The 25,788-nt window shown below is 40.0% G+C and overlaps 1 pseudogene; it reads right to left on the reverse strand.

Moving 5' to 3' along the window:
• Positions 1 to 24,462: 24,462 nt before the first annotated feature.
• LOC114685606 lies at positions 24,463 to 25,109 on the reverse strand (annotated as a pseudogene).
• Between the last annotated feature and the right edge of the window lie 679 nt (positions 25,110 to 25,788).

The raw sequence follows: 25,788 nt of genomic DNA on the forward strand, positions 1-25,788 counted from the left end.
TATCTGCATTTGAGTCAGCTAGTAAAATATCATCCATATAATGATAAATTATAGATTTAGGAAAATTTTTACGTATTACTTCCAATGGCTGTTGTACAAAATATTGGCACAGAGTTGGGCTATTTAACATTCCCTGTGGGAGGACCCTCCATTGAAATCTTTTAACCGGTTGAGAATTATTATAAGTAGGCACCGTGAAAGCAAATCTTTCTTTGTCTTTTTCTTGTAAAGGTATTGAAAAGAAACAGTCTTTTAAATCAATAACTATGAGGGGCCATCCTTTTGGTAACAGAGTAGGCAAAGGAATTCCATCCAGATTGTAGAGAGCCCATAGGCTGAGTTATTTTGTTAATTGCTCTAAGGTCTGTTACCATTCTCCATTTACCAGATTTCTTTTTAATAACAAATACAGGAGAATTCCAAGGGCTGGTTGACTGTTCAATATGCTGAGCATTTAACTGTTCTTCTACCAGCTCTTCTAAAGCCTGGAGTTTCTCTGTTGTTAAAGGCCATTGCTGAACCCATACAGGCTTGTCTGTTAACCATTTTAAAGGTAGAGCTGTTGGTATTTTTGGAAGATTATCAGTTGTCGTGCCCTGTTCTTGTATAATATGGATGGCTGGTGACCACTCAAAATAATGCCTTCTAATATTTCTCTCAGAAACATGTGCTAGTTTATGATTTGTTTCTGAGATTGGAAGGATTTTAATCTGAGTATTCCATTGTTGCAACAAGTCTCGACCCCACAGGTTCATAGCTATGTTAGCCACATATGGTTTTAATTTTCCTCTTTGTCCTTTTGGACCTATACATTCCAGCCATCTTGCACTCTGTTTCACCTGAGATAATGTCCCAATTCCTAACAATTGAATGTTTACCTCCTGAAGAGGCCAAGCTGGATGCCAAAATTCTGGTGCAGTTATGGTAACGTCCGCACCTGTGTCTACCAGACCAGACAACAAAACACCATTTATTTTTATCGTTAATTTTGGTCTCTGTTCATTAATGGAAGTTTGCCAAAAAATTTTCTTTATGTTTTCTCCTGAATTTTCTATTCTTTCTTTTCATCATCCTGACCAGCATGATTTATTCCAATAGTCATTTGATTATTTAATCGCTCAGAGCAGGGATTTCCTCTACAGCTGCAGGAAAGGTTTGAAACTGGTTTTGCTATGGGGGCCTGCATGAGGCCCCTCCGGGAGTTTCCCGAAAACTGAGGCAAAGGATTACCCTGTCTGTCCTTTGTTGATCTACATTCATTGGTCCAGTGTTTTCCCTTACCACACCTTCTGCATACTCCAGAAGGAAGGGCATTCTGTTGCCATTGTTCCTTGAAGAAGCATTGCTTCTAGGAATGACCTGTTTACAGTCCCTTTTAAAATGTCCTTGCTTTCCACACCCAAAACATCTAACACTCCTCAAACCTTTTGAAATTACTTCTCCTACCCACGTATCATCATGCTCATCAACCTCAACATTAATTGTTTCTCTAATCCAATCTTCCAAAGGTGCAGATCTTGCCTTTAATGGCCTGATTATTCTTTTGCATGCTGCATTCGCATTCTCAAATGCCAAAGCTTCAATTATTGCCTTACTAGCTTCTGATCCTGAGACCATTCTGTTTACTGCTGAAGCCAGTCTTTCTAAAAAATCTGTGAAAGATTCTTTTGGCCTTGCATAACCTTTGTGAATGACTCGGTTTTTTTCCTGGTTCCTCAACTCTGTCCCATGCATTCAAGGCTGCCATTCGACATAAAATTAGGGTTTGAACATCATATAAACATTGTGTTTGTATTGAAGCATATTGGCCTTCTCCAATAAGCTGATCCTGACAAACTTGTATTCCTTTATCCCTCCATTGTGTTTCTACGTTTCTAGCTTCCTCCTTAAACCACGTTAGAAATTGAAGTCTCTGGCTGGGTTCCAGAACAGCTTGTGCAAGGTCCCGCCAGTCCTGTGGTATAATCCTATTATATGTTGACCAAGAGTTTAACATTTGCTTTACATATGGGGAATGCATGCCATAAGATACTATTGCCTCCTTAAACCTTTTAAAATCCATCAGTTCAATTGGAGCCCAAATATTTTGTGTAGCCATTTGATCAGGCATCTGCTGTATGGTTACAGGATAAATTAAGGGTGACTGTGTGAAAACAGGCTTTCTTTCTGTAACCTTATGATCCAAACTTGAACCAACTTCACTGTTAAAATTAACAGGTTTTTCTAAAGCTGTTATCCTGGCACTTAAATCGACTATCTTTTTAAATAGTAAAATGAGAATAAGCATGGTGATAAACTGCATAATTCGATCAACATTAATCTTCTCATATAGTTGTTCCATTGTCAGACTGCCTAAAATTTCAAACAAAACCCATTCTTCCAATGTACACAGGAAACCCATTTTTTTTTAAATGTGGAAAAAAATTTGTCTTTTAAATAGTTTCCTTTATGACTTAGCAAATCTGCGTAGAACAGTAGAACTCCAAGCGAATTTCAAAAAGAGCCACCTAGTGTCCTAGGTGTGAATCCAGAGAGAGAGAGAGAGACAGACAGACAGACAGACAGAAACAGAGAGACAGAGAGAAAGCAAGAGAGAAAGCGAAAGTGAAAGTGAAAGTGAAAGTGAAAGTGAAAGCGTAGCTGTAGCTGGCTAAAGCTTAAATCCAGCCACTTGTTCCCTCTTGAGCCGAGTCAAGGCTTGGCTTTACAGGCAGGGCCCTGTTTAGCAGGGCAGGCCTGAGTTGTTTGTAGCACTGGCTTTAAGCAAGAAGCTCACAGTCTGGCCTGAGCCCAAGCAGACCTGGGCCGGGGCTAGGGAGCTGGCCCCAAGCAGTTTTTAATGGATTCTTGTCACGTTGGGCGCCAGATGTAGATGTAACCAATCATCTTATTAAAATAAAAAACACAGAGCCAATGTAAAAGAGAAAGCCGAAAGGTCAGAGCTCAGAGATAAAATCTTACCTCCTGCAGTGCTCCTAACTTCCCCGCGAGAGAGCTACTTCCTGTTTGTCTGTGTTTAAATAGTCTTTCTGTTCTGCCTTCTCATTGGTTGTAAACCCAACCACATGACTGCCTCATCACTGCCTGTAAGTACCGCCCTCCAGGTCTTAAAGGCATATGTCTCCAATACTGGCTGTATCCCTGAACACACAGAAATCTACCTAGCTCTTCTAACCACCACGCTCTTGCTATGGCTCTAATAGCTCTGACCCCAGGCAACTTTATTAACATAAAATTAAAATTACATTTCAGTACAAATAAAATATCACCATATGCCACCATTTTCTGCCTCTATGTCTGTCTAGTGGCTGTTCTGCTCTCTGACCCTATATAAATTTATTATGGTGCACAACATATTGTGGGACACAATATCACACATTTCCCCTATATTGTCTAAGATAATAAAGAAGCTTATAACTATATCCAATAAGTATATATATATATATATATATATAGTTAAGAATTACATTAACAATGTCTAGTCCATTAACATTTGACAGATTCAGACAAAAAATCATTATTTATCCTATCTAAAACAAGTAGTACCTTTTTAAATGTAGATTCAATAGTCTACCTTTTATCTTATATCCATATTCTCTCTTTTTTCTTTTCTGAGTAGATTCAAAAGTCTACCTTTTATCTTATCATTTCTATATCTTCATTTTTTAAAACAATCTACCTGTTATCTTATTATTTCTATATCTTCCATTTTTTCTTTTCAGAGTAGATTCAATAATCTACCCTTTTATTCTATTATTTCTATCTTTTTTCTCAGAGTAGATTCAATAATCTACCTCTTGTCTATATCCGCTTTTTGCTTTTTCTTTTTTTAAACAAGAACCCTGAATCTAATCTCCTTTGTTTAGCTTTTTTTAACCATTAACAATTAACAGCTTGTAGCCAACCATCATAAATAATGACAATATCCATAACTCAAATGACCAAAAACTACCCATCCTACCTCTTGGGAATGTGGGCATCATTATCTTAAAATTACTTTTTGCTGTCTCGGGTGAAGACATCTTTAGGGGATCCTGAAAAGAAAATTTGTGTGTTAATTGTCAAGTCCTGGGAGAGGTAGCTGTATCATTTGTTGTCCAGTCTCTGCATAATGGGAAAATGCAGGGCTTGTCTCAAATCCGTGCTCAAATAGTCTGTGAATCTGGATCATCTTAGCTAGCATCTCAAAATTGTCCTGAATAGTTTTTAGTCCAAAGCCGATCTTTGGGTGGTATTAATCAGCTTAATGGCTTATCATAGTCCGTGCGGAATTGTCATTGTGCAATCCCATCATCCTTTTGGAAATTTCAAAGTCGCTGTTTGTAGCATGAATCTTAAAAGGTCTTATTAACAAACCCAGGGCCAGGTATTGGGGTGAATACTGGAAGATCAGAGACACAGACACAAGCCACAGCTGACCTCACCTTGACAGCTTCTCAGCCAATCCTGTTTCTTCAAACTGGAAGCCTCTGAGTCCTCATCCAAATGGATCTCAGCTGAACTGCTGCTCAAGAGCCTAAAGCTTAACCAGACTCTAGTTCCTGGTCCTCACACCTTATATACCTTTCTGCTTCCTGCCATCACTTCCTGAGATTAAAAGTGTATGCACCATGCCTAGCTGTTTCCAGTGTGGCCTTGAACTCACAGAGTTCCAGATGGATCTCTGCCTCTGGAATGCTAGGATTAAAGGTGTATGTGCCACCATTTTCTGGCCTCTATATCTAATGATGGCTTTTCTGTTCTCTGACCCAGATAAGTTTATTAGTGCTCACAATATATCAGGGAACACAATATTACCACAGTTGTTAGGCATGGTCATAGTTCCCTGCAAAAAATTTTTTTTTCCTTTTTGTGCTTCCTCTGTGGTTTGGAGCAATCACAGTCTGATAAATGTTCTGTCTCTCGGAACCACAAATGTTCTTCCCTAGAAGAGAATATCTTCACAGCAACTTCTTCTCCCCACCATTTGCCCTGCCAAACTTCTCCAAACTGACCTTTGCCAGTGTTTTCTGTAACACGATGGTCCTGGCAATTGTTCTCTGAACAAGCAGCATTAAACACTTCATCTCTGGAGCAGTGTCGCCATCGCACCAACATGATGAGAAGCAATAGCCGCCTCCCTAGTCCTGCTGCTACCATTTGTGGTCCAATCCTGCCCAGGCCACAGCTTCTCCTCAGCAAGCTTCCAGGCTGGCCTCAAACTGGGGATCTTCCTGCCTCTGTCTCCTTTAGCAAATCCTACCAGCATGTGCCAGACTCCATTGGAGAAAAACTACCTTTTCCTTTCTGAGCAGTTATTAGATACAGCTTCTGAGTTAGGAGAGGATGGGGATTTATGACCACTTCTCCTCTCTGCACCAGGACCCCATCTTGCTTAGACCTGCACAGGGCTGTGCATGCTGCCACACTCTCTAGGAGTTCATATATATGTCAGTCTTGCTGTGTTTAGACCACGTTCTTTTCCTTGGTGTCCTCCAGACACACTGGATCTTACACTCTTTCTGCCTCCTCTTCCACAGGGTTTCCTGAGCCCTGGGAGATATTGATGGAGACATACCATTTAGGACCAAATGTTCCAAGTCTCTCATTCTCTGTACTTTGTTCCATTGTGGGTCTCTGGCTTTGTTCCTTTCTAACTGCAGGAGGAAGCTTCTTTGTTGATGGATGAGCAAGGCACTGACCTATGAGTATAGCAGAATGTCATTAGGAGTCATTTCATTGCTATGTTCTTTTAGTAGAACAGTAGTATTTGTATGTCCCTGACCTATCAAGTCTTAGGTTCTTGGACACCTGAGTAGTGTTGGGTATGGGTTCCATCTTATAGAGTAGTCCTTAAATTGTATCAGATATTGATTGGCTATTCCCACAAGCATTGTACCATTACTATACCAGCATATCTTGCAGGCAGTCACAATTGTAGATTTAAGCACTGGTAGTGTTTACTTTTGTCCATAATATTTTCTTTCCATAATATGAAGGAAATTGTATTAGATATCAATATTTTTATCACAAAACAGTTAGGGAGAATAGGGAGATAGTTTGGTGTGCAAAGTGCTTGTTGTACAAGTATGAGGATTTGAGTTAAATCCCAAGAACCTATGCAAATGTTGGACATAGTAAAGTTTACATTTGTAACCTCAATTCTCCTCCAGGGAGTTTAGAGGCAGAGACAAGGGAATCAAACACTAGAAGCTTGTAAGGGAGGTAAGCTGGTGTACACAGTGAAAAAACAACAACTAGACCCTGTCCAAACAGAGTAGAAGTTCAACCCATGTTGAGCACTGTACCAATGTGCCTACATACCAATACACACACACACACACACACACACACACACACACACACACGCACACACACATTATAGCCAAATCTACAGAGATTAAAAAAGAAAACTACATATTTTATGTTATTTTGTCCAATTATAGGCTAATATAAGTGTCCTAGGAATATTAATCTAAGCTAAACTACAATATCAGTACATTGGAGGGAAATGTACTTTGATCTAATGATTTTTGAGTGTTTGTATATGTGTGCATGTGTGTGAACATATTCATGTGTATGCTGGAGGATGGGTGTGTGCATGTGCTTGTGGAGGCCAGAGGAAAACCTTGCTGTTGTTCATCAGATACTGTTGATGTCTTTTAATTTTGAGACAGGGTCTCTTGTTGATCTGGAACTTGCCAAGCAGTCGATGTTGTGGAGGCCAGAGGAAAACCTTGCTGCTGTTCATCAGATACTGTTGATGTCTTTTATTTTCAGACAGGATCTCTTGCTGATCTGGAACTTGCCAAGGAGTCAATGTTGGAAGGCCAGTGAGCCTCAGGGATTCAGCTGTCACCACTTTCCCAATGCTGGATCAAAGCATGAGCCACTATACCTGCCAATTTTTACATGCATTCTGACAATTGAACTTAGGTCTCTCATACTTACAAGGCAAGTCTTTACTATGTAAGCCGACTCCTCAGCCCCTCCCTGCCTTAATAATTTCTCAAGCTAGGACAAACTGATGGAAATATAACTTCACTACAAGTTGAGGAACATCTACATCTCAAAGACATGAAAGCCATTAATTTGGAATGCCATCATCAAGGAAGAAGGGGCTTCTCACTCTTAGACTCTGTTTAGAGATTCAGAACCTCTCTTGCATATGTATTATGAGCAAATCCAGAGGTTTCATTGAGAATGACTCCTCCTTATCCTCTCTCTCTCTCTCTCTCTCTCTCTCTCTCTCCTCTCTCTCTCTCTCTCTCTCTCTCTCTCTCTCTCTCTCTCCCCTGTCCCTCACTCCCTGATTATACTATATCAGAAGTCCCACTGGAGCAGGGCTTAGGTCAGTAGCAAACAAAAAGAGATATTAAACAAATGTAAAGCCATCTCCAAAATAAGGAACTCATGACTGGTACTGTAACCTGACCAAAATCTTGGGAGAATCTACTACTATTGTTTGCTAAATGGACATTGTACCAAACTATCTTCTAATTGCTGTCCTACCATAGATAGATGCAGCTCTCTGTCCTCATCGGAGAGGCTTCTTTACACAGTGGATAGCAGTTAATGTGAGATTCATAACTGATCAGAGCACAGAAAAATAACTGACTGTGGAGTGCCCAGCCCTAAATGGACATCTACATCCCACTTTGTGAAGCTCTTGCAGGAGTATGACCTTACCTTGGAACTGACTGACAGGGAAGATCTAGACAAATAGAAAGCAGTAAATGTGGAAAGGATGTAGTGTGGTGGCATTATTAATCATCACAGCTACCATTTCTGAGCACTTGCCATACAGTGTACACTGTTTTCCCTGTCAACTTATTCAGTTCTCATGGTTACTTCTCCACCCAGTTTGAACATTGTTAAAGCCAGAGGTTGGGAGTTCTACTGCAATGCAAAAAAAAAAAGAAAAAGAAAAGAAAATTCACTAATTAATGTTAACATTTTTCAAACAAGTTTTAGTGAATGATGAATGATGAGTCAGTACATTTAAAGAGCCCTTCTAACTACTCTCCACTTGTCCATTTACATGTCTATCCTTTACTGACAGATAAACAACCAATCTTTTGTTTCAACCCAAAGCCGAAAGTAAAAATTTCCTAAGGTACCTGACACCAGAAACAGGATCACAAGCCACATGCCATACCCCAAAGCCATTCATTGCTGAAGCTTCACAGATGTATTAACGCTATTTTACCATTCTATCAAATGCATAAGTATCAGTTCTCTCTGCCACCTATCTCATTCTCCCCAATCTGCTTTCTAAAGCCTATCTTTTATTAGTGTTATTATTATTATACTTCTATTAATTTTGCAAGAGCTGTGGATTTCTCTCTTCCTGTCTTTTCCTGATAAGCATTCTGCTAAATGAAATACAATGAGACTATGGTGCCAATTACTGAATAGATAGTGTAGACTGACCTTAGGGTCAATGGTGGTGTTTTGCAGAGGAAAGATAGTTGAATTGAAACAAAAGATTGTTCAAATTAGAGACCATGCAAGTTATTGCTGGGCACAAAGGGTAATATTATAAATATGTTAATATGTCTTGCTATCATAATATGACTTTGTTGTGATAAAATATTGAAAATTTATAATTATATTAAATATAGCAGACAGCACTTTTAAATGTGTATCTACTACTTGACTGCATTTTGAACTTTCATCCTGACAATCACAATAGAGAAAAGAAAAATATAAGTCTGCTGATTTGTCATCATTTCTTTAGACTACAAAACACCTCAGCAACACTTGGGATCTTTAAAGGAAAAGAAAACTTTGCCTTCAGTTTCTTATGAGAATCACTCTGAGTAACTATAATTATTTTTCTGTTCGTTTTCCCCAGTTGATTTGACTATAGTACGAATGTCTAGGATGTTATGTAGTAGGAAGTGGAGTAGGTGATGATTTCCTGAGCACCTGCATACTGTAGACACCATGTTTTTATGTCAGCCCCTTAGTTCTCATGTTAACTTCCATTCTTCTGTAGCCAGGTCAATTTGAAGACACTCTCAGTTACCTCTAAGTGGCTCTCTAAATGACCAACTTTCCAGATGTCAAACAACACTTGGCAGAGCAAGAACTTTAATCAAAGTTTATTTGTAAAAGCCTCCTAGACCAAATGACCATCAAGGAAACTCACACACCTGAAGTCTAAGTGACACAATGTAAAACAAGTGCACACAGGAAAGAACTTGGGATAATCTCTAAACGCTTCAAGGGTAATCAGCTTTTCTCCTCTCTCTCTGTCTCTCTTCGTGTGTGTATGTGTGTGTGTCTTTCACACCACCACAGATACTTTATGGATGATAAGATGAACTACTTATCCCCAAGAACCAAACTGGACAAATACCAGCTGACTTGACCCACCAAACATGAGTTCCATTAAGCTTAGCTGACCCTTGAACATAAGCATGAGAAGACTGGGCATCTTCTTAGAGAATGGGCTGACCTTCTAGGTCACCCTAGGTGCTCAGCTGTGGTACTGATGGCATGCCCCACACCACTAATCTACTGGCTTTTCTCACACTTTGCTAAAGAAGAAAGTGTCTACCTACCTTTTAGATAAATTGAGAGGCTGAAGTCAGGCCATTCTTCTGTTAACTCCCAACTCTCAACATTCTACTTTTTTTTTCTTCAGATAAATCTGAAAGACCAATGCACTTTAAAAGTCAAGTGCTTACTGCCATTACCCTTAACATGTTTATAAGCAAATGGGACAAAGCCCATAAAGTCTATCATTCAGAATATGATGATTTAATTGATCAGTTGAGATACTCTTTCTCAATTTCTGAGACACAAATATCATTGATGAAGGTTTACTTCAAATGAAGAAGTTTTGGCTCTAAACAACCATGAGTTTTGGTATATTTAATATAGTAAGCAACCACGACAGAGTGCTTGTGGATGTCTGTATGTTAAATGTTTGCTTTGATTGGTTAATAAATAAAACACTGATGGCCATAGCCAGGCAGGAAGTATAGGTGGACAAGCAGAAGGAGAATTCTGGGAAGCAGAAGACTGAGGAGAGAGATGCTGCCAGTCACCACCATGACAAGCAAGATGTAAGGTGCCGGTAAGCCATGAGCCATATGGCAACTTATAGATTAATAGAACTGGGTTAATTTAAGATATAAAAATAGCTAGCTAAAAGCCTGCCATGGCCATACATTTATAAAGTAATATAAGTCTCTGTGTGTTTACTTGGTTGGGTCTGAGTGGCCGTGGGACTGGCAGTGAGAGAGTTTGTCCTGACTGTGGGCCAGGCAGGACTGGAGAAAAATCTAGCTACAATGGAGCATGGAAAGGATTAAATATCAAGGGTTACATAGCATAATCCTATCTCAAAACTCAACAAATAAAACCAGACAAATTTCCTAGGAATGGAAATACACTGTATTGCTCAATGGTGGAGCATGCCAGAGGTCCTGGGTTCAATCCCATGATCATAAAATCAAGCAACAACAAATAGTGACTTTTCTCATATTTCAAAGTGGAGTAGTAAGGGTCATCATGGACAAGGCCAGGGGCTTGTCTGCTACACTTCAATACCTGATAGGCACCTACAAAGATTGAACAGTAGCCTTTATCACATTTTTATGGCGAAGAACACAAACATAGACTAACTTAAATAATCTGGGAGCGTAGAAAATTACAGAGTTCTGGCTGGTGGGGTCAGGGACAGTTCCCCAGCTCTTAAAGATCACAAGGCCAGCTCTCTCACATGTCCCAGGCATCAATGGGGGTGGGGTTAGCTCTCCCTTATCCATGCTACCACAGGACAAATGGGTAATGAGGCAGCTTTTCCCATGCTCACAATTTCAGGGTTAGCTCACCCACACCTGCACTAAACAGGTTGGCTCAATTGTGCTGCCCTGGTGAGGTACAGGACCTGCTCTCCCAAGTGTTTGCAGCTGGTGGTGGTCAGGGATGGTTCTCCCACACTTAGGACCACAGGGCATCTCCTACCTGCCTCAAATGTTGATAGGCAGGGAAGAAACTCTACTCCGTCCATGCCGCCACAAGGCAGGTGGGTAATGGGGATAGCTGTCCTATGCTCATGTTTTCAGGGCTGGCTCACCCACATCTGCACTAAATGGTTTGCTCTGTTATGCTGCCCTGGTAGGGTGCAGGGTCTGCTCTCCGAGTGTAGCAGCTGGTAGGGATCAGGATAGCTCTCTCACTTTCATGACTACAGAGTCAGCTCTCCCACCACCCTATCACAAGTCAGATGAGAATTTGATGCAGCTCAATAACAAAGCAACTGCATCACTCAGTAGAGTAGGCCCTATACCTCATTAGGTCAACACTGCTAGTGCAGGTGTGGAGAGCCAACACCAAAGCTGTCCCAATTACCCATCTGTCCTGTGGCAACATGGGTCGGGAGAAAGTACCCCTACTCCCACCAATGCCAAGGCAGGCGGAAGAGCTGACCCTGACCCCAACAGCTGCAACACTCAGGAGAGCACCCCTACACCTTGCCAGGGCGGCACAATAGAGCCAACAAACTTAGAGCAGGTACAGGTGAGCCAGCTCCAAAATTGTGACCATGAGAGAGCTGTCCCCATTTCCCATCTGGTACACCAGTGCTATAGCTGCCAGTTCCTGACATAGGGTTATGACTTGGCCTGCCCCAACATCCACCCCATCTATGATCTGCTGGAGCACACAGAGACCTGACCCACAGACCCAAAACTGCAGCATCTCAACAACATAGGGGGCCAGAAGGATGTCCAGAAGAGTCCAAGTGGGGACCAGCATTGAACATGTAGTGGAGAACAGGGCCATAAACCAGACCTATGAGTCTGCAATGAACAGTTAGTTACAAGTAGTGATGTATGGATAAAGGAGTATATGGTGTGACTCGTTGAATCGCACTGCAGTTTCCATGATAGGATTTTTAATTCCTTCCTTTTTAATTTTTTCTCATTTTATTTTCTTCATTTTTTTTCTCTTGAATTTTGTTTTATTTGGGGGGCGGGGATTGAAGGGGTGGAGGGTGCATGCAAAGGGACAGGGAATGGAAGGGATAAGATATATAATGTAAAAAACACAGAGAAATAATAAATTAATTAATTTCAAAAAAGAAAGTACGGAGCTCCTAGTCTCAAATGGTATTTTCTTTTGCTGCCAGGTCATTGACCTGGTCTACATGAACTTTACTGAGACACAGGGTTTATAGCCTGGTTTCATTCTGACAATCAATAAAGATGCCTGTATAAACAGATGTCTATGGGTGAAAGCTTGCTTCCTGTCTCTACTAATTCAGATAGAAATTTGTTCCTTAAGGAGTTGCTGATCTCTGGAGGTAGAGGACTGTTGTGGTTTGCATATTAAATATCCCCCATTGGACTGTGTGCCTGAACCTTGATGCCAGTTGGTGCACTATTGAGAATGCTGTAGAACTTCTAGGAGTGGAGCCTCATTGGAGGAAGTGTGGGCAGGCCCGCTTCCAATTGGCTGTCTCCTGCCTGCAGGTATACCATGACAGACAACTTCCTGCTTCTGCTGCCATGTCTACCCTGCTGAATAGGCTATATTCTCTCAAACTATAAGTCAAACAAACCCTACGCCTTTAAATATCTTGTTGGAAGGTATTCTGTCACATTAATGAGAAAAGAAAACTATTAAAAGACCCTATATCTCATGCATAATGTCATTAGTGTTAATGAACGAACATGCAAGATCCTACTTCATAAGCCTCTGGCAAACATTTAAATGATAACTGTGTAAAGCTCTTAGGTGTTCTGACAACCTCATAAACCATTACAAATGAGAATTTATAATGTATCCTTTCAAGCACTGGGAAAACGTATTCCTGGCAGAGAATAATCAGAGAAATTCTTGTTGCAAGAGCTGGCCTTCTTGATGACAACATTCTTACCATGTATACAGAATGGGTTCCTTCTGAAACCTTAGACATTAGTCTGAGTCCCAGTATTTGGAGTTACCTGAAGAAAGTGCACAATCTTCTTTGAACAGTTTTTCTTATGACTGAAAACAGCTTGGCAGCTATACTTTGTGCTTATGGGACTCAACTAGAGCAATCTCCTCAGTCATGCTTCAGAGATGGTGATCTGCAATAGCAGTCACAGTATATTTGCCAATGGTTAATATTATTGATTATCCTGATCATTCTCTCTGGAAAAAACTGTAAACAAATCAATGTATTCCAGACTATGTTTTTTAGTTTGTTTTATCTGGCTTTGGAACAGGCAGAAATTACTCTGTCATAATAACCTCATTAGCTAGTCACCGAACCACTTTTTTTTTTTTAGTGTTGAAATATGACAAGGGCTGCTAGTTAGTTTCTACTCTCAAGCTGACACAAACTAAAGTCATCTAAAAATCTCAGTTGAGATAAGATTAGTTTGTGCCAAGTCTTTTTAAAAAATTATCTTACTGAAACTGCTCTAGGAGGGCCCAGCCCACTGTGGGCAACTCCATCCCTAGGTAGTCTGGCTTAGGCTGCATAAGAGGCTACATAGACCAGAGCTAGACTGTGAGCTAAAGTGAGTAAGCCAGCAAGTCTCATTCCTACATTGTCCCTGCAGGTGCTGCCTTGAGTACCTCTCCTGACTTCCCTCAGGTATGGACTTTGACCTGGAGTATAAGACTAAATGAACCCTTTCCTCTCTAAGATGCACTTGTTCAGTGTTTTACCATAGCAACAGAAGAAAACTAGAACTAGACCTTCTAATTTTATTTCAGTGGGTTTCTTGTTGCTGTAGTTTTTCTAAAGGTGAACTTTCAGAAACAGCTCTGTTATTCATTTTCTTGGTCTAGCATTATAACTTATCAAGATTATTGAGGTAGAGGACAAAAAATGAGAAAATTTGCAGTAGAAATTATGAAATATGAGCTATTAAGAAATCCAAGGGAAATATATGCAAAATGAAATATTTCCAAAATAAGCAGGTGTGTTGGCATATGTTGGGGGTCCTAGCACTCAGATTGCTGAGGCAGTAGAATCAGTAGGAGTTCAATGCCAGCATGTTCATATTAAGTTTAGATCAGACTATTTATAGAGTAAAATCTTAGTTTAAAAAATGGCCCTAAAATAAATGGGAAGAATGGTTAGTTCAGACATGGGTTGTGTGTGTGTGCGCGCGCGCGCGCGCGCGCGTGTGTGTGTGTGTGTGTGTGTGTGTGTGTGACCACATAAATAATCTTTAAGGCAAGCTGGAAATGTGAATTCCTTTAGACTTTGTCCAGATGTGTGGTAGTCAGCACCTACAATGAAACAGTAATTATTAGAGGTAAAACATCATTACTAGAAACACATCCTATTTAAAGCAGAATATCTCTCAGCAAAGCCATTCGTCTCCTTCATGACTCCAATATGGATTTTCAGTAGCTTTAGATATGCCAATCAAGCAGAAGGGAACATAAAAATAACTGAACTTAACTGTGTTCTCTGTCCCATATTAAACACTAAAACTGAATTATGCTTCTCTATGTCTCCAGCTTGCCTATAATCACTTTTATTTATGGCATGCATTTTGGAAAGAAATCTAAAAATACATAAAATACTTTAAAAGAATTAAATAGATGAAAACTTATTAGATTTACATCATTATTTTTACTATACATTTTTATATTTATGTTCTTAAATTTCATGTAAGTCTAAAGGGATTTCTATGTAATTAATGCCTGTCTCTATCTAATAAAAATCACAGGAAAGTCATCACTGCTAGTTCAGTAGCCTTCCCTCCAAGCACAATTTGAATAATCTGAGGTGCCTCACTATAACAAAATGCATTAATACTCGCTAATACCTTGTCATTTAGAGAAATGGCCTTGCTCAGTTACAATGAATGAAGAGGAGCAAGCAGCTTGCTATTCTTATTTGTTTGTTAACTTATCTGAAAACTTCATTTTTACTAAGTTGTTTGCTTTTCTAATTAATTAATCAAATATTTGAAGAGCGTGCATTTCATGGCACATGCGTGGAAGTTGGACAATAACTTGCAGGAGTTGATTCCTCACTTCCACTGCAGTTCCAGAGACTCTGGTAGTCAGGCATGGCAGCAAGCCATCTCTGCAGCCTTCGATTGAGGTTTTATCTTATGGTGCCAGAACAAGCCCAAGCAGAAGTATGTTTATCATTACTGATATCCTCTATTCCAGTGTTAGCATATGGTAATCATGATCCTTTCCACGAAACAAGTAGATATTTGTGGGGATTTGCATGTGAAATGTTCTCTATAGGTGATTATGTTTGAATCTTAGTCTCAGTTGCAGTGTTGTGGGAAAAGGTCATGGGATCTGAAGGAAAGTCTGTAGAGACTTGCTGGAGAAAGTGGCGACAGGTCATGGACTACTGGGCACTACTTCTGTTCACTTTCTGTTTCTCTTTGTCTTAATTAGGGTTTTTATTGTTTCAATTAAATATCATGCCAAAAAGCAAGTTGGAGAGGAAAGGACTTATTGGGCTTACACTTCTACATTGTAGTCCATCTCTGAAGGAAGTCAGGACAGAAACTCAAACAGGTCTTGAACCTTAAGGCAGGAGCTGATGCAGAGTCTGTAAAGTGGTGATGCTTACTTTCTGTTCCACATGGCTTGTTCAGCCTGCTTTCTTATAGTACCAGAACCACAAGTCCAGGGATGGTCCCAACCCACAGTGGGCTGGGCCCTTCCCCATTAATCACTAAGAAAATTCTCTGAGCATTTTCTTAATTGAGTTTCCTCCTCTCAGATGACTATAGCTTGTGACAAGTTGACATAAATCTAGCCAACACAACTTAGCCCTTGTCAAACTTGACAATAAATGCATCACTCTTAAGCCACAATCTTTCCTTTCTTTTTCATATCCAAAATCACACATTAAGATATCACCACATAAAACATTTTACAAACTTAAAACATCTCACATCCTTACATATTCAAGTACATTTAAAGTTGTCTCTTTAAAGATGTCCAGTGTCTTTCAAAATCCAATTTCTCTGTTTAAAAAAGAAATATTTGGGAGTTTAAGTTTAAAGTCTTTCAGCTCAATGGGCTCCTGAAAAATAAAAGATGCCCTTTCTTATTTCAAGAGAGAAGAACCACACACAGTCACAATCTGAACAGAGCAAAACCAAACTCCCAACAGTGTAAATAGTAGAAGGTCCAATGATGGACCCACTTACCATCTTCAGTGCTCCTCCAAGGGGCTTGCATCAGTTTCTGACTGGACTCTCTGCAGCACACATAGCTTGTCTTCCAGGCTCTAGCTGGTTCTACTCCACAGCTGCTAGTGTTGTTGGTGGTCATCCCATGTACTGGCATCTCCAAAAATGCTGGTGCCTTCTGCTGCAACTGGACTGCACTTTCACCAAAAAGCCCCTTCTAGGCTCTCTTCATGGTGCTAAGCCTCAACATCCCTGCATGACCCTTTCAAAGCCAGGCCTTCAACTGCCACTGTGCCTGCACTTTCACCAGTGGCTTCTCATGGCCTCTCACAGTGCCAAGTCTTAGCTTCTCTCCATGATCCTTCATGCCTTCAAATCCAGTACCACCTGCGTGACTCTTACAGTACCAAGTTTGGTTGTCAACACAAGGTACAACCTTGGCCACCTCAGGAACACAGTTTCTGTTTGCTGACTCTCGGGAAACACTTTCCAGAAGATTTCACCTCAATGATGCTGGTCAATTCTTAACCAGCAACAATTATTCAGCTCCAATTGATCCGCATTGAGTATCCCACCAAAGCAAAAGTTTCACTTTAGTAGTTCTGATATCTTGTTAATCACAGGTGATTCTTCAGCCCAGCTAACCAGAACCACAGAATCTTAATTAAAATAACAAATGGCCCTGATAGTCTTTAAACTTCCTGCTGAAACTTCACAAGCCAGGCCTTCATCTTCTACACTGCTCTCAACTTTCTTTTCTTACAAGTTCTTACAGAACAGCTCATTGTGTTCCCAACATTCAATGCTTTTTTAACACAAATTTCCAAAATCCTTTCACAATCTTCCCTAAAACAACACGCTCAGGTCTATTACAATACCCCACTATCCTGGTACCAATTTGTCTTAGGTTTCTATTGCTTTGATGAAACACCATGACTAAAAAGCAAGTTGGGGAGGAAAGGGTTTATTTGGCTTACACTTCTGCATTGTAGTCCATCACTGAAGTAAGACAGGAACTCAAACAGGGCAGGAACCTAAAAGCAGGAGCTGATGCAGAGGCCATGGAGTAGTGCTGCTTACTGGCTTGTTCCATATGGCTTCCTCAGCCTGCTTGTCTTATAGAACTCAGGACCACCAGCCCAGGGATGGTCTCAACCCACAATGGGCTGGGCCCTTCCCCATTAATCACTAACTAAGAAAATGCTCTGATCTTAATGGAGGCACTTTTTCAGTTGAGATTTCCTTCTCTCGGGTGACTATAGGTTTGCGTCAAGTTGACGTTAATTTAGCTAGCACACTTATCTATGGTGCAGTGTAAATAATTTACTTCATACTCCTGTTACCATGTCTTCCTTGCTGTGATGAACTGTATCCTCTCACATTTTGAGCCAAAATAAACCCTTCTCTGGTATGATGTTATTGGTCAGACACTTTAACACAGCAATGAGAAAAGTAGCCGATACTGAAGACTGTAGACAAGTCCTGAAATTCTGCCTATAAAGTCATTTTATCCTAATATTATAGCAAATATCAACACATCTAGCAAATATCAATGCATTTAGTTATTACCGTTCTAGCCTTTCTAAATGTAGGCTCTCCAATATTGTGGTTTATAGGTAGAATAATTATGTTTATTAAATTCCAACCAGCTGTATGTGACAACCCCAAATTCTGCAGATTTAGATTACTGTGTGGTAGTTTGAATGTACATTGCTCCCATAAGTTCATAGTGAGTGACACTATTAGATGGTGTGTCTTTGGTTGGAGGAAGTGTGTCACTGTAGGGGCAGGCTTTGAGATCTCCTATGTTCAAGTTATGCTAGTTTAGACACAGATTACTTCTGCTGCCTGCAGATCGAGATGTAGAACTCTCAGCTACTTCTTCAGGGCTATGTCTGCCTGCATACCACCATGTCCCACCATGATGATAATTGACTAAACCTCTGAAACTGTAAGCCACCCCTGTGGTTGGTACCTGTTCCACCTATGCCCAATTAAATGTTTTCCTTTGTACGAATTGCTGTGGTCATGGTGTTTCTTCACAGTAATAGAAGCCCTAACTAACACACCATGACAGGAAAAATACTACATGCTGTGGGATGGTCTGTGTGTGCTCTGATTGGTCAATAAATTAAATACTGATTGGCCAGTGGCCAGGCAGGAAGTATAGGTGGACTAACAGAGAGAAGAACTGAGAGAACAGGAAGGAGCGGGGAGACACTGCAGCTGCCACCATGACAAGCAGCATGTGAAGATGCCGGTAAGCCATGAGCCACGTGCAAGGTATAGATTTGTAGAAATGGATTAATTTAAGATATAAGAACAGTTAGCAAGAAGCCTGCCACAGCCATACAGTTTATAAGCAATATAAGTCTCTTTGTTTACTTGGTTGGTTCTGAGCGGCTATGGACTGGCAGGTGACAAAGATTTGTCCTGACTGTGGGCCAGCAGGAAAACTCTAGCTACAACTACCTATTTTCTAAGATATTATATGTTCATTACTTTCCTATCTTATGAGTTACTATGTAGAACACTTTAAAATTAGTTTACCTAGGGCAGACATTTCTATTTTGACTTATTAGAACCAACTTTAATTTGACCAGAAAAAAATGCAAAAATATTGACAAGATAATGTTTTCTCTAAAAGAAACATTACCAATAAACTTGGCGGTATTCTTCAAGTGAAGTTTTATGTTTGATTCAAAGTGTATCCGAATTAACTTGCACCCTGTTTCCACTGATACAGCTGAGTGTTTCAATGTTAATTTTGGTGATTTGGGGTCTGGTTTCTTTTTAATTATCATCTATCAAAACTGTCTTTAATAATTTCACATATTGATGTGTTATATTCTGATTACCATCACCCTTGGCATTTCTTAGCTTGATTCCATCCCTAGTATCAGCATCCACAAGTCCCTTTCTCAGACATATGTATTTTTATTTTGTTTAACCATTGTCATCTGTATAGCCATGGGTTTGCAATTGTCTACTGGAGCATGGTGGGTTCATCAGTGGGCACTCAGCTGAAGAGAATGTCTGCTCATTCTGCTGTGGGATGTTCTGTATGTCCTGTGGGAGCCCTTCTTGGGTTCTTTGTGGCGTTACCCAGCAGGTCCGCATAGAGGATGATTAGGACCATGGGCCTGAGTGCAGGTGTTTGAGATGGTCTGCACTTGGCTGTGCTGGGGGATGGTCTGTATGTCAAGTTGTTCTGATTGATCAATAAATAAAACCTGATCGGCTGTGGCTAGGCAGGAGGATAGGCGGGACTAACAGAGAGGAGAAATAAAAGAACAGGAAGGCAGAAGGACTGACTGCCAGATGCCGCCAGGACAAGAAGCATGTGAAGATGCTGGTAAGCCACGAGCCACGTGGCAAGGTATAGATTTCTAGAAATGGGTTACTTTAAGATATAAGAACAGTTAGCAAGAAGCCTACCACGGCCATACAGTTTGTAAGCAATATAAGTCTCTGTGTTTACTTGGTTGGGTCTGAGCGGCTGTGGGACTGGCGGGTGACAGGGATTTGTCCTGACTGTGGGCAAGGAAGGAAAACTGAAGCTACATTCATTCTCATCCTCAGAATCCATCAGTCTTTAGTGAAAGTTGGTGCCCACATAATGATCTGGAAGTTATTTATTATTATTATTATTATTATTATTATTATTATTATTATTTTACACCCAGACCACAGTTTCCTCTCCTTCATCTCCTCTGAGTCCCTCCCTCCAACCTCCCCTTCTCTCCATCCACTCTTCCTCTGTTTCTCTTCAGAAAAGGGAAGGCCTCCTATAGATATGAACCAAACAGGGCATATCAAGTTGCAATAAGACTAGGCACTTCCCTCAGATTAAGGCTGGACAGGGCAACCTAGTATGAGAAAAAGGTCCCAAAAGCTGTCAAAAGAGTCAGAGAGCCCCTGATCCTATTGTTAGGAGTCCCACAAAAGACTAAGCTACAAAATTTTAACATATATGCAAGAGACCTAGGTCACTCCCATGCAGCCTCTCTGGTTGTCAGCAGTCTCTCTGAGCCTTATGAATCCAGGTTAGTGGAGTCTGGGTTTTTCTTGTGGTATCCTTGACTCCTCTGTCTCCTACAATCTTTCCTCATCCTCTTCCACAGGATTCCTCAAGCTCCTCCAACTGATCTTTGACTGTAGGTCTTTGTATCTGTTTCCATCAGTTGCTGAGTGAAGCCTCTCTGAAGACAATTAGGCTAAGAACCAACCTATGAGAATAACAGAACATCATCAGGAATCATTTGATTGGTTTTTTTCACAGTTTTGTTTGGTCCTATCCTAGGTCTCTGGGCTATCCAGCCTCTGGGTCCTGGCACTCTAGGCAGTGTCAGGAATGGGTTCCCTCTTAGCATGGGTCTCAAGCTGGACCAGCTGTTGGTTGGCCACTCCCCCAATTCTGATCCATCTTCACCCCCAGAACATCTTGTAGGCAGAACAAATAAGTGTGGGGAGGATGGAGGGAGAGAGTACTGAGAGAGACAATTGGAATTAAGGGGCATATTGGGATGAACTAGAAACCTAGTGCAATGGAAATTCCCAAGAATCTATGAGGGTGGTCCTCACTAAGACTCCTAGCAATGGAGATATGGAGCCTGCACTGGCCATCTCCTGTAAGGAGGCAAGACTTCTAGTAGAGGATTGGGTCACCAACCCTGCTACATAACCTTTGATCTGGGAGTGTTTTAACTGCAGCAAATGCCTGCCATCAACTTTGCTAATGCTCATTGAGCTGATATATATATTACATGAATATCAATGCAAATGCTGTGATCTTGATTCCATGAGATTATCTTGCAAAAGAATAAAGGACCATTGTATGTCAAAAGTATGCGAGAAAGCACCTATTCTGCAGAGACACTCACAAATATCATAAATGTTATATTGTTCTTTCAAAGAGCAGTAATTCTCAGTTTATGATATTTGGATAACTCACCTGTCCATAACCTCAAGAATTGTGCATTGCATTAATCATCCCATAATATCTCAGCATCTTTGTCTCTATAATGAAGCCTTGAGATAGTGTCTTAGTTACTGTTCTACTGCTGTGAGAAGACACCATGATCAATATAGTTTATAGGAGAAAATATTTCCTTGGGGCTTGTTTACAGTTTCAGAAGGTTAGTCCATGATTATTGTGGAGAGCATGGCAGCAGGTAGGCAGACATGGCTCCAGAGCAGTAGCTGAGATATTACATTCAGATCTTCAGACAGGTGACACAGAGAGAGAGTCGGCCTGGAGTGGGCTTTTAAAATGTCAGACCCCACTCCCATTGACACATCTCCTCCAAGAAGATCAAACCTTCCTAAAGAGTTCACCAAGAGGAGCCCATGGAGGCCATTCTCATTCAAACCACCAAAGATAAGTTCTCTTAAATGTCCTCGAAGCTTTCCAGTTCTATTCATATAACCTCAGAAGTGATTGCATCCTTAGGTTTCATGTGACTGGAATGTTACTGGGGTGAAATAAAGATAAGAAGTAGTGCCTGTTCCTAGTCCTCATCAAGTTCACAAGGACCTGAGAGTGTCTAGCAACAAAACATACTATGGATGGAGAAAAACAATGGTTAGTAAGGCTTAAAGAAGATGACAGTGCTTTATAATATGTGTATAAAGCAGAACAGATATTGAAAGTCTACATCACTTAAATCTGTCTTTATCATTTTATCCAAAATGCTGTGTTTACTCCTCCTTCTGGTGAATGAGTTAAGATGGATAATGGGCAATCAAATTATAGACATCAAAACACAACTTAATTCAATACAAAGAATATCATAGGTCTAGGAAGTTAACTTATTAAAATCGTCTAACTTACATGATGACATGAGGTAAACATAGATTATAATAACCATTCATGGGGTAAAGGAAGCATGATTGGTGATTACGTAAATAAAAGTCAGTTTCAAGTATAAAAACCTGTAACTATTATACTAATACAGAAAATAATTCCTAAACCCTTCATTCCAAAACCCATTAGAATTGCTGCAAATTTCCAAATTTATTAACAAGCTTCTCTGATTATTACAAAATAACACCTTCAATGATCCTAGATAAGAAAACATTTTGTTCCTTACTATTACAAAATGGTGCCCTATGTAGGAGAAAGAATGTGCATCTCTGCAGCTTTCAAAATATCTCTTTCATGTTTGTAAAAGGTTCACTGCAATATATGCCCTCAGTTCTCAATATACTAAATAACCCTACAGTACTTTATACATATTTATATTGTAAATATAAATATTTACAAGTTATAGAAGCAAAAAACCCAACTACAATATGTTGCATCTCCTAGATATTTGCCTGCCAGTTTTCCTACACATCCTTCTAGCCCAGTTTTATTTTTGCCAAGTCCTTACTCACTTTCATTCCACTTACACTGTCTCTGAATCTTTTGACCCCACTGGCTCTTTGAGGCTCACTCAGTTGTTTAGCAGAGCTATGGGACATCCTTGTTGGTTCTGTGTCTTCTAGCTGTCTAGACATCACCCTAGGGCAGGAATGAGTTCATCAGAAAGCTCCATGTCCTTGTGATGCGCTAGCTCTCCTTCAGCACCTATGTCATACCTCCCTGAAGCCTCATCTTCACAATGACTGACTGTAAGGCAGACCTAACTAAAACAGATGGAAACTGAGAGAGTCACACTATGAGAATGACAGGTAACAATGCTGCTCTAAACACTTCTAGCATTTTCCTCTTCAAACAAATAAAAACAAACAAACAAACAAACAAACAAGCAAAAATCCTAACTCTATGATCAAGCCATTCCCAGGCATTCCAGAGACACACACCATCACAGAATAACCAGCTGTGTTGGTTTAGTCGGAGTGTTACAGCCTGATATCTGGATTCTCTTGTGTTCCTCTATTCCAACTCATTCTCACTCCTGATGTCTAAAGCTGTATTTTCATTTCAGTGGTTCTCAACATGTGGGTCAACACCCCCATGGGGGGGTTGCATATCAGATATTTATATTACAGTTCAAAACAGTAGCAAAAATAGAGTTATCAAGTAACAGTGAAATAATTTTGTGGTTGGGGGTCACCACAACATGAGGATTCGTATTAAAGGGTCGAAGTATTAGGAAGGTTGAGAACCACTGGTCAGTATCATGGCGCCAAACCAGAACACTCACTGAAGTTCTGTGCTTAGGTACAGAGGTTCTTGACAATTTGTACAAAGAGTGCAAGAAAAGTTTTGCCTATCCAGAGTTGCAAAGCTGGTCTCATACTTTCTTCTAGGAGTTTGTTTACCTGGTGTTATACTTAGATCAGTTCCAATTTGAGGTATGTGAGTGTGTGTGGTGTGAAAGAGAGATCAAAGTTCTTTTTTTCCATGTGGCTCTTTCATGGTTCCAGCACAATTAGTTGAAAATACTTCTTCCTCAGCATATTTCTTTGTAAAAATGTCTTAAATTTCAGGTGCATGTGTGGTTTGTTTGTCCCTGTGTGTATGTGTGTGTGTGTGTGTGTGTGTGTGTGTGTGTGTGTGTGTGTGTGTGCATATGTACATGCATTTGTGTGTGTATGCGCTTGAATGCATCTTTTATCTGCTTGATGTAATTCAATGTTGACTCATTTAGTGTAACTGTAGACTAACTTTGAAATCAAGTAGAATTATTCTCCAAAATTATATCTTTTTTAGAGTTGCTTTTTATGTTCCAAGTCTTTTACATTGCTATAGAATTTTTAGAAATTTGCTTGACAACTTTTACTAAAAGGCATGCTAGAGCTTTCACTAAGGTGAGATTGGAGCTATAGCTCAATTTTTGAATCACTGTTACCTTACCAATATTGCTTTATAAAAACTTATACATATCATCTGAATCCCAAAAATTAAACTGAAGTTCATCACAGTAAATTATTTTACTTAAAAAATTTGACCGCTTGGAGACAACAAGCCACAGACTAAAATAAGATGTTTTAAAATCACGTATTTGACAAAGAACTCATGTCTATAATATATTTTTAAAAAAAAATCTCAGAATCAACTAACAAGAAAGTAAATACATTTTTTTGTAAAAGTGTTAAATAGAAATTCCACTATGTGATGTCAAAACACACACACACACACACAAATAGATTTCTCATCCTTTGTCATTTTTAAAGTAAAAATTGAATCTAAATGAAATTTCATAATACAATTATTATAATGACAGACTTTAAGGAGACTAGAACTATCAGCTCTATTTCTGGGAAATGGGAATGACACAACCTGGTGAAGAATGATTTAGCAACTTTTCTTTTTTCTTATTTAGTTTTTATTCATGTTCATAAACTTAACTCTGCAATCCACCTAGACTTAGAAGGGAATGAAAAAAAATATGAAACTCAAAGAACTTCAATGAGAGCAGAGATGCCTGGGCACTGTAGCAGATGGGGTGGGAGTGCTCTCCTGAGCTACAGAAAGAGTGGTCTTGTGGGTAAAAAGCCTGCAAATCAAAAAACTTTGCAGTCCAAAGTCAGAAATGGTGATCTTGCTGGTCTTGCCATTCCTGGATCCCAAATGCTCCATTGCTTCCAGGATGCTCACATCTTCTTTCACCTTCCCAAAGACCACATGTTTGCCAGCCAGCCACTCAGTCTTGGCAGTGCAGATAAAACAAAACAAAACAAAAAAACTGTGTTTGGTCCAGCATTTGCCATGGACAAGATGCCAGGACCTGTATGCTTCAGGATGAAATTCTCATCCTCAAATTTCTCCCCATAGATGGACCTGTGGCCAGTGCTATTATGTCTTCTGAAGTCACCACTTTGACACATAAATCCTGGGATAATTCTGTGAAAGGAGAAGTCCTTATATCCAAATCCTTCTTCTCTAGTGCTCAGACTAGGAACATTTTCTGCTGTCTTTGGAACTTTGTCTGCAAACAACTGGATGCAGACCCAGTCCAGGGGCTCGCCATCAGCCACGATGTTGAAGAACACTGTGAGGTTGACTATGGCTTCAGTAAGCAGCCACAGGGGACAGTGAAGTCTGCAAATCATGTTTGGCAACTTCTTCAAATGTTAAATACATGCCTGCCATAAGATGGAGCCACCTCACTTCTAGGTATTTGCCTATAGACATGAATGCTTATGCCCCGTCCTAAGACTTGTACATACATGTTTATAGAAGTTTCTAGTGTAACAGACAGAGCTGTGAATGAGTTTAAATGCCCATCAGAATAGTCATGGATAAGAAAATTGTGAAATAATGATACAATTAAAAACCACCCAACAATAATTAATTATGAATACTTTAGAGAGATTAGGATTGCAAACTGCTCTTGCAGAGGACCTGAGTCTGTAAATATAGCTCCTGTGGAATCTAAGCCTTTGACCTCCATGGGCACCTTCATTCATGTATGTGAGCACACACACACACACACACACACACACACACACACATGCATACATACACACACACACACATGTGTGCACGCGCACACACACACCATTAAAATAAAATAAAACTGTTAAAATATTAACAATAGATTAAAACGTTCAATTTCCGTGTTCTTTTTCTCATGTTGATTAAAAGACTCTGGATGCAAAATACTACATGCCAACGAGAGTTCTTGTCCCAAATGAAAAGCAGATCCCCAGAGAAGCAAGACCCAAGATTGGCCTCTGACTGCCACGTGTACACATATGAGCACCTGTGAGAGAATACACACACACACAC

The sequence above is a fragment of the Peromyscus leucopus genome, chromosome 5 (genome assembly GCF_004664715.2).
Source record: "Peromyscus leucopus breed LL Stock chromosome 5, UCI_PerLeu_2.1, whole genome shotgun sequence".
Lineage (NCBI taxonomy): Eukaryota > Metazoa > Chordata > Mammalia > Rodentia > Cricetidae > Peromyscus > Peromyscus leucopus.